The sequence below is a fragment of the Mandrillus leucophaeus genome, unplaced genomic scaffold, assembly GCF_000951045.1.
Source record: "Mandrillus leucophaeus isolate KB7577 unplaced genomic scaffold, Mleu.le_1.0 Scaffold547, whole genome shotgun sequence".
Taxonomy (NCBI): domain Eukaryota; kingdom Metazoa; phylum Chordata; class Mammalia; order Primates; family Cercopithecidae; genus Mandrillus; species Mandrillus leucophaeus.
The window spans coordinates 2,181,856-2,199,238 of NW_012105886.1; the positions used below are offsets into that span (position 1 = coordinate 2,181,856).

General features: G+C 36.9%; 1 long non-coding RNA gene across 1 annotated transcript in view; it reads right to left on the bottom strand.

The window, feature by feature from the left end:
• The window catches only part of LOC105552203, a 273,860-nt gene that overhangs the window by 72,194 nt on the left and 184,283 nt on the right, over positions 1–17,383 (bottom strand). The window contains exon 2 of the long non-coding RNA XR_001007962.1: positions 8,229–8,405. This is a non-coding gene — a long non-coding RNA (uncharacterized LOC105552203). The remainder of the gene's footprint in view (positions 1–8,228; positions 8,406–17,383) is intronic.

Sequence of the window (17,383 nt, forward strand, 5' to 3'; positions counted from 1 at the left end):
CTTTGAAGATCCCAGGATTTGCTTTGTTTTAGAGGTAATATTTTTAACACTTTAACCACTTTTGATATCTTATTTAAAAGTTACCTAACTTTGTTATTGGATACCATGTCAGTTATTTCTTTCCAATTATTGTCAGATAATTTTGTCAATTTATATTTTTCCAAAATATTTTCATTTCACTGAGGTTTCAAACATACTGGAACATAAGGACACAATTATCTTATAATTTTTATTATCCTTGAATCTACTCTAAAACTCATGCTCCCATTTCTAATTTTGTTTTTGGTATCCCCTCCCTTTATTGTTATTGGCAAGGTTTCATCAATTAATAAAATAACTGATAAAATAAATAAGTTAATAACATTATTATATATTACACATACCACATATTATAAATACAAATATATAATATATAATTTATATGATAAATATGATTAAAGTGAAATTTGAAATAAAATAGATTTTCCTTATACCCAGAGATTGATTCATCACTTTTACTATCTTTACATTTCTCATTTCTGTTTCTATCTTTAGTACTTTCTTCCTGGTTATTTTATGTTTATTTACATTTTGAGAGTTTTACTTTTAATTCATTTGTAGTTATCCTTTCTTTATTCCCCGAAAGAAATAAAATATTTAAGGCTATTACTTCACCTCTGAATATAGCATTGGCTGAGTCTCATAGTTTTGATATGTAGCATTCTCATGTTTACTGCTTATTATATATTATTTATTGCACACATTTTATTATATGTTGTTTGTTGCATCCATTATTCCTCATGCCCTTTGAACAATACACTAGCTAAAGTACTCTGAAAAGATGCAATAATCTCTTTAAAATACTCTATAATGACCAGAAGAGAAAAATAACTTGATTTATTCATAAGAACTTTAGTTACATCTAAGAGGGCACTTTTCACTATTAACTATTACATATTAGCATCTAAGTTTTTAGTCAGGTAGTTTTCAGCTCTGCCTAAATATACATTGGTGCATATTCTACTTTGATTTCCTGAAGTCAGGGATCAAGTCCTGAAGTACAGAAATTAAGACACTGAAGACTTCAAAGGGTTAGGCACAGTGGCTCACACCTGTAATCCTCGCACTTTGGGAGGCTGAGGCAGGAGGATCACATGAGCTTGAGAGTTCAAGACCAGCCTGGACGGCAGAGTGAGACCCTTCTATCTCTCCAAATAATTAAAAAAATTAGCTGGGTGTGATGGCATGTTCCTGTGGTCCCAGTTACTCAGGATGCTAAGGCAGGAGGATTTTTTGAGCCCAGAAGGTTGAGGTTGCAGTGAGCTAAGATCATGCCATTGCACCCCAGCCTGGGCAACAGAGCAAGACCTTGTCTCAAAAAATTAAAAAACAAACAAACAAACAAACAAAAACCCTCAAAGAGAATGTTCGATGTGTAAAACTACTAATGGAAACAAAAAATAATGTATCAAATGTATCAATACTTTTCACATATTTTTCAATAAAGTTGTCTTCAATAGAAGTTCTATGGAGAAGAGCAACAGAAAAAAAGAGAAAGGAACCATGAAATGAAGGTCTCTGTTTCCTGTGGCCAATTATGCAAAATGATAGACATTGCTTCAAAATAGGTTGTTAAAAAACAGGTGCATTCCTATGCTTTTTTAAAATTTTATTTTCCACCTTCTTTCCTCCCTACTTTCACTTCTTTTCTTCCTTTTCCTTCATCTCTCCATCCCTCCTGCCCTCCTTCAATAGTGCTCACAAACCACTCTTTAGTGACGAGAGCTGACACTCTTTTATTGGACTTGGGGTCTGATTTATGTAAAAGAATCAGCAGTGCCCACCTTTTACTCACAATCTGCTACTATTCTAGTCAGAAATCGTCTCTGTTATTCCATGGGTAGAATGGAATTTCTCTTTTTCTCCACATAAATTAAATTTCCCTATCTTCACAGCACAGTCACAATCCAACTGGAAAGCAGGTTATCCTCTTTCCATCTCTCTTTGAGTTGATTGCTATAAAATACGAAACATTAGTACAAAACATTTAAACTGCTTTAGAAACCTTGAAAGAAATATTAAACAATTAGTTAAAAATAATTGCTTAATTGCAACGTGTCAGGGAATCAAATGGCACTAGGCACAAAAGTAACTGCTTAGGAATAGAACCCCTGTGAAAGCCAAGCAGAGGCTGGGTATAAAGTGGGAAGCAGATGGCATGGCCACTTCAGCCATGCACCTGTAACATGTTCAGAGCCTCTCAGGGCAGGCCACGGAGGAGAGTAATGAACCCCATTTTACAAATGGAGACTATGAACATTAGACAGAGAAAATGGCTTTCCCAAAAGTCAGAGCCCTGATTCATGTCCAGGTCTTCAGTTCCCCAAACAGCCCTACCACATCACAGTTGCACCCTGCTGCCTTCTAAGGGTCTGCTCCAACAGAAAAGATCAAACCACCATCCCCTCATGCAGATGCACTTCTCTGCCTGTAGACTTTTGGACTGATGAACTGCTCTCTCCTCACTTTGTTCTGTGTGTCTTAATTCCACACATTCTTCAGGGAGGAGGCTGAGTCTCACCTCTGCCACCAATCTTTCCCTAGAACTTCATCCTTTTATATTCTTCCCTCATTGTGCCTGGGGCACTCAACTAGCAAGGAACCGCAAATGCGGATTTGACTTATGATTGACTGTAAGCTGGTTCAGGGCAGGAGCTGTAGGTTCCTTGCAGAGCACAGGACCAGTGTGTCAAAGGAGTGGTATACCACAAATCTCAGATGATTTTAATTATTGAAGAGGACCTTGTGAGAAGAAAAGAGAATATGAAAAGTCAGAGAAACCAAGAAGCCACTGAGCTTCACTAACTACACTCTGTCAACTGAGACAGCCTATCACTTAGGAATGCTGCGGAAAATGTTCAGGGGCAAATATTCTAAGACACTATCTTAAAACACTGTCAATAAACCATTCTCTCTGTAAAACTCTAACACTTATACTTGCATCTTTATCCCACACAAATATATTGCCTAATGTCAACAAAACTTTCCCTAAATGATTATTCCCAAGCAATTAGTAGTTTCCTATTAACTGGTTGGATTTTGAGAATTTAGTCTGGAAATTTTATTAGGATCTGAAATTTTCTTTCGGGTGATTTTTTTTCCACCACGCCCTGAATTTTCCAATTTTATGTAGCTATTTAAATCAATATTTCAATGCTTATGTAATATTTAAGGACTGCATCATTCTTCTACTTTTTCCCATAAAACAGTAACTCTCTATCATACTTTTAAAGTATCTAAAATACATATTAGTTGCATGGGGTATCCAACTTATTTCCTCTCTTGCTGAATACAAGAAGAAAGTTTTCACCACTTTTCTAAAAACTGCAATTGCCACATAGCCATGACTAAATATGCCACAAATTTACACAACACTTAGAGAGCCTGTCCTATGTCTGCCTTCCCAATCTGCCCCAACCCTTATTTTCCTGTTATATGAAACACATTTGTTTTGAAGAACTTCCGACATCTCTGTAGTTTGTATTGTCCTTCTTCCATGTCTGTGTACTGTTCACAGGCAGGGAATCTAATTCCCTAGGAAGCATATTATCTGAAACTTACAATCGGTATATGCCACAATGCTTAATTTTTTTCTAAATTTCCCCCCTTCCTCTTTGTCAATACTTATTTTTAAAAGACATTATTGCCTTCCAGCTGTCCAGATTTTCTTCTCATTTCTCTCTTAAAAACTGACTTAAAGCAGGAAGTCAATATCTCAGCCATCACTAATTTCACACCCTTCCCTTACTTATTCAGTAGTCTTTTTCTCTTGAGGATCACTTTTTTTCCCTGATACATTTATAAAAGACCTCCTTACTCCATTTAACCTCTTTTACTAGCAATATCTTATTGACCACTTTTGCACTCCTTATCTTTTCCTTAGTAACTTCAAGTTGTTGTGTCTAGTTTTATATAGTTCTTGCCATATAGTCTCCACTCTCAGGGCAATTGTCCTGTTACACACGGATCTTGAGGAGCCACGGTGGACAACAGACTGTCTTTTCACTAGATTCCTAGAGGGAGAAGGGCCCTGCAGTCCCTGTGTTCTGCCCAGTTCTCTCACTTTGACAGTGCAATAGAGGCTTTTACACTTTAATTATATTGTTTTAGTTTACTTCACACCTATCTACAATTGCCAATCTAAATACTTACTCCCTTTGTATCATCCATATTAGATTTCCTTCCAATCTCATGTCTTCCAGTGAGGAATAGTACTTTGTAGTGTCATTATTAATGATCACATTTCTAAATACACTGTGGGCGGGATGGACATGATTTACTCTATTATGCCCAGGTCATTTGCGTACTGTTAAGTGATTTTCATGCTGGCAGATCCTAGAACTGGGTTTAAGAGACTTCCCACATTTCTCTCTTAATCACAAGGTGTAGCTTATTTTCACACCCTATAAAATTAGCCTTTATTTTCCTCTCTCACACCATTCTCTCCCACTGGAAATAATACATACTAACAAAAGTATATCCTTGCAAGATAGTCTCTACCTTATGAGCTAATGTTCTCTTTGGCATAATTCATCATCCTCTCTGATTTTTCGGAGCTGGTGACAATGGTGACGCCCCTAATATCTGAACGATGTCCTTCATAAATATTTTGCTGAGTTATTGATAGCTCCTCTAGTTATTTTTCTCACACCTCTTCCCCTCAGCATATAACAGATGGGATTCCATCATCAGAAGCAGATGTTGTGGAAAGAGTATCAGGGGCCCAGAAGCCCTAATTCTAGCCCCAGTTCTTCCATTAACTACCTCTACTGCCTCCACAAAACACTTAACCTCTCTGGGCCTCCATTTCCGTGTCTGTAAATTGAAGTTGAAAACTCTTCTTCATGGGGTATGAAGGTGATCGGAAAAGATATATACAGAAAGTGTTTCCTACTATAAAGTAGTTTGATACTTGAATTTTTGATATCTCTTTGCCAAATTGTGCTAACTTTTTATAATCAAATTAAATATGCATTATTTCTGTTTTACCCTTGTCTCTTATTAGCTTTTCATAACAATAAGCAAATAAACACACTTTTAGGAAGGTCAGTTACAATGCGAGAAATTCCTAATGGTGAATTTTCGGTTGCTAAACAAAAGGATAATTTTAACCACTCCCACCTCAGTCTCAAACCATGTCTCATTAGCAACCACATTCTCTCCGTTTATTTATGTAAGTTAGGAGAGGCCCTGCAGGGAGAAGCAGAGCTCTTGTTTGATTTTTGACTGGGCTTCATTCATTGAAGTAAGGTGTCAGGGCTGCCTATGGATCTGGAAAGCATTTTGGAAGTAAGAAGCAGACAAATGTAAATCTTTTAAACCCCTATGATAAGCAAACTCTCCTCAGTTCAACATATAAATATAAACACTAAATCAAATCAGATGCTTATACATTTTTTAATCCTATCATAAAACATTTTGTTTTGACAGCTTGGTAATGTAAAGTAGAAACACCGACAGCCAAAAGAATCAGCTTCTTTGCCTGCCTACTACCTGAAAGTCTAGTCTTTCCTGTATATAAATAGGAAAAAAAAATGTATGTTTATGTAAAGGGAAACACTGATTTACTAGAACTGATTGCTTCATAGTCTAATTACTTTTCAACTGGCTGTTCCAAATTAAGATGTCATTGATGGCTTTTGGTGATATATTTCATTTTAAGCAAATTTATTCTATAATAGAGAACATCATAATGGGAAGCAGAGTTCCTACTCTTCCCTCCTCTTTGTAGCCTGATATCTTGACAAGTAAATTAAATTTAGCAGTTAAAATGCTTCCATTAGTAATTTTATTAAGTTAATTAAAGAATCTCTCTTTCTGAATTTTAACTACCTTCCTTTCAGAACCATGTTGATTTCTTTTTTCTTTTTTTAATTTCATGTGTTTAGGGACTGTGATATATTCTAGGACCAATCAACAACTCTATCAGTATTGTATTCCTGTGGCCGAGATGCTACCAAGCAAATCAAGGAAAGAGCAGAAATAGCCTAAAAGTCTTTCAAAGAGATGGTCTGTTTCCTCTCACAGAAGAACTGGGGTTTTAATATCGTCTTTTTTTAAAAAAAAAAAGAGGAAAAAGAGGGTGGAGGAAAAAAAGGAAAAGGAAAATATACTTTTGAGAATATCTACCTTTTTTTTGTAAATGGCAGAACTACTGACTAGTGTCGCCATATCTACAGAATAAATTATAAGTAGTTCAAGTAGGTTCAGTGATAGATGGAAAGAGAAAAAAACCCAACCCTTTTTCTTATTCAGTAATACAAGTATGCAAGTAGTACTGAGCAAGATACTGAAATTGGCAAAGCTCATGTTAAATGAAATCTTGGGCCCTCTCCAGGGAGTGGCGTTTTAAAATAACCTGAATATTTGTAAGAGACTTAGGGTGAAAACGAGTTGTCTCGTGGCCCGTTGCCTGTTTCTTGTGGGAGGTGTTCTTCAACTCAGGAATTATGGAAAGTATTTTTAGAGCTGGAAGGGAGCAGAGAGGAAGTTTTATCTTATCCTTTCATTTTAAAGATGAGGAAACTGAGGGCCAGTGATTAACATTGCTGCCACCACCAATAATAATACTAGCAGCTGTAACCATGGTAGCTAATATTTGTTGAGCTTAGTACCGTGAAGCGTTGCATACAACACTTCATTGAAAAAAAAAAAAAAAACCCACAAGGGAGATTCTTCTAATGTCCCAACTGTATAGATACAGGAAACAATGCCTGAAGAAGGTTAAATAGCCTGTGCAAAACCTGTGACTCCCTAGTCCCATATCCCTAATTAGTGCGCATCATTAATTTAGATGAATGACTTGGGGTCCTGCAACTAGTTAGTGATTCCTCCAAGGCTAAAGCTGAGGGCAGCTCCTTCTTAGCTCTGTACTTTATAAAACTAGGCCATATGAAAAGAACTGGAAAACCAGTGGTCAAGCAGAAGCTTGGGCATTGAGAAGACACTATGATTTCTTTTAAAAAGAATCCCATTGCCAGAGTACCCAGTGAGATGGTTGCTTTGTGGGTGAAACCTTATCAAAGGCTGCACCCATGTGTTCAGACCTGAAGTGACATTTCATTGAAAATTGGGGGATTCTATCCTTTACTCATTCATTGAAGAAATAAAGGAAAGCCAAAAATACAGTCCATGGCAATTACTATTAATACCTCCCATCATCTCTCATTTTCTAATACTCTGCTTTTCTGAATAGCTCACTCTGTGAGCTCACATGCTCACTGTTCAAACTCCATCATCTCTCCCCAAATCATTCCCACCATCTCCTAGAATTCTCATACCACATCCTCACTCACTGGAGTCTCTCCACACTTACACCTCAGGTATCAGTCACCCTACCCCCATTCTGCCTTTTTATTCTGGAGGATTGAACGCCTTTCATTGCTACATTCCAAATTCACTGCTTTCCTCATGAGAGTAGGTCACCATGGCTTTTGTTCCTTCTATTCTTTCCCAGTTCTTCAGATTCTGTTTCATACAAGTCCCAGAATGAATCTGGCAACTCATAGGCCCTTCCAGGCAGGACAGAAAAGATAAAGCCAGAAATGATTTAATAGGCCAGAGGAGAGAAACAACTGAGACTGAGGTATTAACTGCATGTGTAAATATATATATATGCACACACATTGTATGTGTGTATGTGTATGTATAAACACACACACATGCACATATTCATTTTTCCGTCTTTTCATACTGAAAAAGGCTAAGATGGCAAGTACCTAATCCAGATGATCTTTTTATATTCTGGGAAGCCCAATCCACTTTCTTTATATTTTGTCTTCAAACATCAAGATAAAAAGGATTTAAAAGCTTTATTGCCTTTTGCTCCTTATTTGATCCTTTGTAATCAGGAGGTAGGTTTTCAAGATGGTGCACCAGAATTTCTGAAGCACAATAAATTATCAAATGTTCCCATGGATGCTTTTTGTGGAGGATGTTTCTTTTACTAAGCAAGCCCAGTCCTCCAAAATAGCGTTTGTAGAAATAATCTAGCATTCTGCAATATTTCTATAATTGATAGCTAGACAGATAGGCCCAGGATAGCCTGGATCATTCAGCTTTTTTTGCTGATTATATAAAATATCCTCCATCCTCTGACCTTTACCTGAGAAAGAATGCTACTTTAAGGCCATATGAACATTTTCTATATATCTGGCCATAAAGAAAAGATATTTTCATACAAAATTTACCTTTTACTTGCTTCATATCCTGCCATTCACATTGCAGCTACTCTTGGGTGAAGATCTTTTTCAATTATTTTGGGAAGCTCATTGTTTTTTAATGTAGAGTTCAAGTCCTGTAGTGAAATCTGTTTCATATTTGTAATCAGTTTTCAGCTCCTGGACGAAGCCCAAATTGGTAAGTCCCTGTAAGTGAAAAAAAAAAAAAAAAAAAACAACAGAATGTAGTTATGCAACCTGAGTTTATAGACGATGAGAGAAGATAACTCAAAGAAGCACTGGCAAAAATAAACATTATGTCCTCTTCTTCCATCCCAGACATTCTGGCTCAGACTTCAACCTGGATAGTGATCAATTAAATGTATAGAACCACAAAAGAGCCATCTGGATCCTGAAACTGTGTGGCAAAATCTCTATTATTTGTCACGTAAAAGGAAGAATATGTGATTTTGAAATAAAACACCAAAGAAAGATGTACTGAGTTTAATGCAGGAGTAGATGTAGCTGGCCACAGTTGTGAAAGATTTGATCAGCTTCTTCTTACTTGTCCTTCACCCTGGAGGTTTCTGAAGAGGCCTGAATATCTGGCTTAAAGTGAGTGATGCTACTTGAAATGAAAAGCAAGGAGACTGCAAATCACTCTTCTGCACAGGCTTGGAATAAGCTATGGCACGGCTGATGGACAGATTCAGGTATTTAAGTGAGTGTGATTTCTAAGCAACAATTTCTAAACCCTACACTGTTGTTGACCTCCATCACGCGATTGGACATGTTTATGAAGGCACACGTGGTAGAATGAAATGCACTTGGAAGAATACTGACGTCATTTTTCAATAGCAGAGCAATATTACTGCAAAATGAAGCCACATCACTCCAATCAGTGGTGGAGTCCAGCCTCACACACTTCCTCTGCTTAACAGTCTGAGTCCACTCTAGAAAAGGACCTTTCCATTTCAGGAAAGTGGCTCTGGGTTTCGTTAGAAGAAAGCTAATGAGGTAGGTAATCCAATGTGTATGCTCAGGTAAAGTCAACACCTATGAAAAGACTTGAATAAATGGCACCAGCCTATACTTTTGTCTTTTCCATTTTTTCCTTTCTTTTTTTCTTTTCTTTCTTTCTTTCTTTTTTTTTTTTTTAGGCATAGATGTAAGGAACATGAAAGAACCCCAAAACAATTTTTTTTCTCTCTAATCTAATTGGACAGAAAGCAAAAGCACAGTACCCAATCAGTCAGTAGTCATTTAAACCAAACATATCCAAATGTACATTAAAAAATATGATGTACAATTTTCTGTTAATTAAATTGCTAAAAGTGTTCTGTAAAGGATAAAATCTTCTCTTGCACACTGATGTTACGTAATCTGCTCAGACTTCGTGCTCAAGATATTTACTTCTGCAAAAATTAAAAGTAGAATTATTTACTTATTTATTTATTTTGAGACAGAGTCTTGCTCTATTGCCCAGGCTGGAGTGCAGTGCCACAATCTTGGCTCACTACAACCTCTGCCTCCTGGGTTCAAGCAGTTCTCCTGCCTCAGCCTCCCCCGTAGCTGGGATTACAGACATGTGCCACCACCCCCTACTAGTTTTTGTATTTTTAGTAGAGATGGGATTTTGCCATGTTGGCCAGGCAGGTCTCAAACTCCTAACCTCAATTGATCCACACACCTCATCTTCCCAAAGTGCTGGGATTACAGGCATGAGCCACTGCGCCCAGCCAAAAGCAAAAATTTTTGATGTCTAGGAGGCACCTCTAAAAAGTTTATTGTAAACTAAATCAAATGTTTTCATTGAACTTCTTCTTGAACCTTTTTAGAGAGGAAATCAAAATCCTACTGATAATGAAAAACTATTTTTCATGATCACCAAAGCAACTGCTGTCTCTGATGCGATCCCACCTTCTCTCTAAAGCCCATCAGATGTATTATTGGGGAATTGGCTTCATTTGCTCCTAAGGTTATATTCTGTGATATATTTCATACACACACACGGTTCTACTTAGTCTAGCCCAGTCTACTTCCATTTGAACCACTGGTAAAGAAACAGTGTTTATAATAGCCATTAGTTCAAGAGCAAAGAAATCTACAATCATCGCCATTCCAACTGCTGGCAACTTAGTGGTAAAATTTTTCACATAGTGATTTACATACATATCTTCTGACTATAAGAAACTCCAAGGCAGACACCATCTTATTCATCTTTAAATCACTACAGCAACTGCCATAATACTTGGCATATTGGTCTTAAATTATAAAAATAATTGAATGAATGAATAAATAAGGGAATTAATATTTAAATGTGGACACTGATTATTTGTACTAGAGTCATACCACACCAAGAACTGTCTGGAAGAGTTTTCAGAGAGAGACAGAGAAAAATTGGCTGACTATTCTTGGAGAACACGTTGACTGTTTGTTGGATAAAGACAGTTCACCAAGAAAGCAGATTTTGACCCTTCAAGAACTTGAATGTGATGATGAGTTTATGACAGTTCTAAAAGCCAACATATGGTCGGTGGCCAGATTGTGGTTCTGGACTCAGAGGCTTCCATTTGGAAGGCAGACAAGCATTTGAATTATGGGTCTAATGAAAGTGTCAATAGCAATCCTGTTACTGGAGGAGCTGTAAAACCCTGCTTAATGAACTAGGCAGGGACACAAAAACACAATGGTCTAAAATGTACTGTATGAGAAAATGATAATTAGTCCAGATTTCATGTACAAGATAGAATGCATAGGGATGATATTACCACTGAGCAATATTATAGCCCTTCAGGGGACTGTTTTGTTAACAGGGTTTGGCTCAGCTTTTTCTCTCCTCCTCGTATGAATGGAGATGCACTACACAACCATGAGCTGCGAGTTAGGGAAACAATGTCAGATGGTAAAATTCCTATCATAGATGCTGACAAACATCTAAAATTCAAGACAATAAGAGGGTTCTAGCCTCATTAAGGCTTCACTCTTCTTTGGGAGGCTTTAGGCAATAGGGGGTGATAAGCCAAATAGCTTCTCACAGAAAAGGAATGGGGGTTAAAGAGAAGGTGATTCTCTAATCTTGCAGTCTACTTTACTAGACCACCAAACGTCAAGTGGTGGGCAAGAGCCACTCACTTCCACGCTGTACTCAGAAGCTATTGAGGTTGCTCTGAGCGCAGAAGAGAGCAGTAACCTTGGAGTCAGGGGGCTGAGGTTCTAATCTTAGCTCTACACTAACTCTGAGTTTGAACTTTCTCATATCTTAAAGGAGGACAGAGGTGAAGGTGGATTGGAATGGCGCTTCAAAATATTTAAGGAGTGTAAAAATCACCTGGGTATTTTGTGAAGATACAGATTTTGATTCAACTGGTCTAGGGCGGGCCTGAGATTCTTCATTCCAAACAAGCTCCTACGTTATGCCAATGCTGCAGGCTCATAAACCACAATTTGGGGAACAAGTGACTAGCTGGTATCTCCCAATTTGAAAATTTCATGAAACTACCAATGTCAATAATAATCCGTTTGCTATCTGTTACTACAAGTGGGAAGAGACAAACAATTACTGAGTTTTTGGTATGATCAAGGCAAACTCGTTTTAGCTTTGTTTTTGTCTTGTAAATCTAAGTAAGCTGCTTTATCCTAGCTAGAAACTATGAATGCTCTGACCTTTACAAAAACAAATTTGTCAGGAATTTTTGGTGGTAGACTGTTAATACTGTTAGACTACCTAAATATAGATTTTAGATCAACGTGTTTTATGACTAAATGGATTGTATGTGCAAACTTAAAATGGGGTAAACTATGGTGACTATGAGTTAAAGTCGTGGATCTACATCTATTAATAATAAAATAAAGACAAAGGGGCTCAAATGATGTGATGTAAGGCATAGTTACTTGTATACAACGACATGTTAATGTAAGCATAATAGCTATAGGATGACATGAGTTGGGTATGGCTCATACCGTGCACAAACAGTATCCTAGGTGTTCAGGCTGTTGAAATAAGTTTGAATGCTGTAATCCACTGGATTCTCTCCATAGATATTTTCTTCCCTTCCCCAAGTTTAATTTTTAAGATGGCATATGAGGAATGGGGAAAGGAAGAATACTGTATGAAGCCATGGCATAAAAAAATTATTTCACAGATCTGCAGACAGGGATTTTAGAAGTTAATAGAAATTTTCTTTACTGTGTCAAGTACAATACTTGACACATAATAGTTCAATTAATGTCTGTTAAGAAAAATGATCTGAAAGCAATAAACAATTGACTAAACTTCAAGAATGAAATTAAATGAAAATTCACAAAATCTTCAATAGTTTAAGGGGACATAAGTTTGGGGGACAAAAACTGGGGACATGTGTCCTTGGTTTTAAAAAAGGAGAGGTCTTCCTCTCCCTCCACTCCCTAAAAATAAAGCTTTGCCTAGAAAAGAAACAGCAAATTAATCTCAGAACAAGAATTTAATGAGCTCATATAATAGTTTTATGCTTCATATAACCTTCCTCTTTTACCCCCTTCAACAACCCTATAAAGTAATTATTATTATCATCATCCCCAGGTGCCTCAGATGCCACAACTAGTAAATGGCAGTACTTTCATTCTAGTTTATCTGACTTAGAAGTCAGCCCTCTGCAGATAGCTTCTAATACAGTCAGGGCAGGGAGGAGAAGGGACTAAATATTTTCAAAAGAAGGGAAAGGGAATATATTTTTTAAAGTGCTAAATTATTGAGACTATGAATTGTAAAGAAATTAAGAGAGGAAACTCACTGTGGACTTCAGTCAAAGTTGGTTTTACGGAGAAAAGCTGGAAGTGGGCCCAGTGTTCATTCATTCATAACATACTCATCTGGCCCATGTGGGAAGAAATTTGGACAGACGGTAAGGTGAGAAGATAAAATGTTCTGAAGAAGGAAAATGATAGTGTTTGATTTTGAGAATAAAAGGGTCAGAAGGACTCTCCAATGTGGACCAGGAGAAAGCAACATACGAAAAACTAATTTTTCATTTTCAGTATGTATCAGGCGCCCAAAATATATACTGCCAATGGGGTGGGGAAAGGGGAGCATGTGTTGCTAAAATAATCTAAAGGCAAGTCCTGAATAAGCTAAAACCTAGCCAAACAAAAGCCTATTTGTAAATTACTCCACTTAATTTTTCAGGTCATGATTGCCTCTCTCTCTGCAAAGTGGTTAATGACATTCTCAATTAAGAGTTTGCCATAAAAATGAATGAATGAAGTATTTCAAAGCTGCTATGAGATATTAAAGATGAGTCACTTTTAAAAAGTGGTTTTGTTTCCTGTGTTCTGGATAATGCATTTGAGAATGTAGTTTCCAGCCTCACCCATCACCCTATTGCGAAATCAAATTGAATGACTTTCTGCTCTTAGAATGATCACTCATTCAAATGCATTCAATAAATAAAGCCCAAACACAACGAAGCACTTTTCCTAGAGCATCCCGGAGAGCTAGGGCCTGGTCTCTCTCACTGTATGAGGCTGAGATTGAAATAAATAAAGCATTTGCTCACACTGACTGCATAATACATAGTGACTTATTGTTTTCTAAGCTTTAACAGGTACATTATCTCATTCGATCCTCAAAATGACCTCATAATAAACATGCTGTTGGCTTATTACCCCCATTTAACAGACGTGGAATGGAGAGCTCAGAGTAATCAGTGATTTTCCCAAAGTCACACAGCAATCCAAGAGGTACTTTAAATCTTCGCCACCTCCTCCTCCTCCAGAAGAGGAAACATTTCTTACGTACAAAACAATATAATTAGTACCATTACCAAAACTGGAATAGTAGAAAGATTTAATTCATTCAGATGTGCCTCTGGTGATTTTGTAAATACTGAGGTATTCATTTTCTACCTTCTGCAATTCTGTGAATTCTACCCTGGACAAAAGGTCATCCAAACATGATCCTTGTTCAGAGTTATGGAAATGTATGCAGCCTAAAAGAAAATGGGCCAAATGCAGAGTAAAAATATCCATGTAACTCCCAGTGCCATTTACTCTTGCTGCCTCAAATCCTTTTTGAAATTAGGCAGGTTATAAATCATAAAAAAATATATAAAAATGTAAACTCTTGTCCTAAATTCAATTATCATATATCAGAGAAGGTCATGAGTGCAGTAGGTTGGAGAGCTAGTAAAATGAGACTAAAATAGGTACAGTAGGCAAGCTGGAGATAGAGAAAGAGAGAGAAAGTTTTAAAAAGAAAAAAAAAAAAAAAAAAAAACCCTTTTCAATTTACATCTACAGAGCAGACTAAAAATTATCTGAAAAATAACAGAAAATACAATTTTTCCCCCAAATCAACAACCTTTCAGCCTCTAGTTCTAATCAGGCAGAATTTGGCATGGAGAATAATTAGGAGACAGGAGATCAACTTCTCTTAAGTTAATCTGAGCTTAGAACTGTTCATCGAAACAGTTCTAAGTGTACCTAAGAATAGAAAAAAAAAGTAAAAAGATATTAAAAGTCTTGTATTCATGGAGGGAAGGGGTAAACAGAAAGGGTTAACCCAAAATGAAAGGGTAGCTGCATTTTCTAACATTGCCTTGCAAACAGCATTTCTGAACCAATTTGGGCCAGCCATCTCTTGTCCTCATTCAGACACTCCTTTGCTTCTATCTTCATCGTGACTGTGGGATCATCTGTGCAGAGCAGACCTCTCTGGAAGTTGCAGATCTACCACACTGGCTGGCTCCCACATCCAGATGTTGAAAAGGCTTGTTGGTTCTCAGGATCCTTTTCCTCAAAATGTCTGATTTCCTTTTCTCCTAAATTTTATGGTATATTTATTCACCTATGGGTAATTGTGAATAGCGTCAGAGTTTCTGAAAACCAGAGTTTCTTTATTTGAGTCTCCTCTTTTATGAGTCGTGGAATTGGGGAAGCCATAATTATATATGTTTTAATATTTGAAAAACTGCATTCTTTTAAATGTTCCTAATAACTAATCCATATAATCAAATCATCCATAGCTCTAGCGGTTTTTTCTTCTCCACTAAAAACAAGACACAAAAGTCATGATTCCAGGATTTATTCTTCAAAAGGTAAGGTGACTCTGAGCCAAGGTTAATTACTTGCTATTTTTAGGGATCAGGAAATGTATTTCTAGCAATATTTCTCCATACATTCAGATTTAATTTTCAGCAAAAATAACATATTTGTTCATGACCCATGCTATACAACTACTTTGCATAAAAAGCCCTGTTGAGGCCTTTAAGCCATTTTAAGTGTTATGACCAGTGACTTCAGGCATAAGATTTTGTTTAGATAGCACAAGACCTTTCTTGTTGATTGAAACCTGGCTTGATGCCTCTATACATCTAAATAATTAGAAAAAAATACATTTAAATGAGAAGCAGATGCTGTTTCCAGATTTCTATTTTCACTGTACAGAATAAATAGAAGCTTTCATCTCTGCGTTTACTCTTTGGATATGGTGCATACCACATGAATCATTATTTAAAGCATAAGGTGTTCCTTTCACAAAGGTAAAGGAAATAGGGGACCTCTGGGGTGCTCATTCCTCCGAAACATTTTTGCTCCAAGAAAACTAAACAGGATTATTTATTCTCCTTTACTCTTTACGCTTCCATGTCTGGTACTAAGCCAGTAGATCCAAATAGAATGGGGGAAGGCTGTGCTGAATGCAAAGATGGCAGGCCCTGCTGAAGATCAGTAGCTTGTAATTGGCAACAGACGACAAACATACTGCAAATGTTCAACGTTCATCTTATCAGATGCAAAACCAATTAAGAAGAAACTATACCCAGGCAAGGGAAAATAGAGGACAGGACATCACAGGGTACCTTTGAAAACACAGGGTAGTTTTCTCGAGCTTCTTTACCTGCCACTGTGTCAACACTCTAACAGGTAGAGTACATTTTTAGTTTCCCTTCTAAGTTAGGAAGTTACACACTAGGTTTCTGGGCCAATTTTAAGTGCTTGAGATGTTTGGATGAAGGAGCTGTGTAAACAAAGGGCAAAGGTCTGCATAACTTGGAAGCAAAGTATGTGTACATGAAATCCACAGATGCCAGAGCCTGATCTTCTGAGCTGTTAGCTGCAGTGAGACAAGCCAAGGCAGCTACCTAGCCCAATGGGAATTAATAAGCAATGATGTTATAATTAATTTACTGAAATTACTCGTTTACTTTTTCTCTCTTGCCACACTCCCTCAGAGCTCTTCTATTTCTTTTCTAAGAATGTTTCTACTGCTCACCATTTTCCTCCAGGTCTAGCACAGTATCTGCTACAGATAAGTTATCAATCAATCAATATTAGTGGACTGACACTATGAATGAATGGATATAATCTGAATGTTTATTCACTACCCTGAAATAAATACCACAGTTTATGACATATAAAAACATAGAACATAAAAATTTAAGTAGTAGTCACCACTTAAGAACATGTCATGTCTTAGGCATTGTGCTAAGAGTTTTACTTGCATTGTATTAATTTTGACACATAAAATGATATTAGGAAGTAAGTATTATTCTCTCTGCTTTATAGATGAAGAACCAGAGGCTCAGTTATATGAACGGATGTTGCTAAGGATCAGCCCAAAAGTGGCAAAACTCCCTAGTCTGTCTTACTCCATAACCCTGACATAGTCTTTAAACATGGCACCATGCTGCCCACCAGGCTTCAAAGGTTTTAAAAGCTTGTTCTAATACAATGCGCTACAAACTTAGATTGAATGCAGAAAGAAAGAGTAAAAATTTCTACCAATTAATTAGCACTTGGAATATCAGAATTGGATTTTCTGCGCACATGCAGTGAGTAAACTCTTCTTAGAATCGAACCAATGATCCAAATGAATAGTGTGTTCTTTCAACAAAGATAAAGGTTTGAAGGGTTCAGTCATATGAATTGTTTTGCTGTGAAATAAACCAAGGTGAAAAATTCACCGAGAACTTTTGATCTGAACAGACATTGAAGCAATTCTATCCTGCATGTGTACATATGGATCCCAAAGAAAATAATACGATGTTAGAAATAGGAATATACATATTACCACTGTGGCTGCTGCTGTTGAGGCTACCATTATAAGTGGTGATAATTGGTCATCATTATAGTTTAGATATATTGAAAGCTGACTGTACAAGCTTTATAAGTCCTTTTCAGGTAGTTTCTCATTTCATCTTCAAACAACT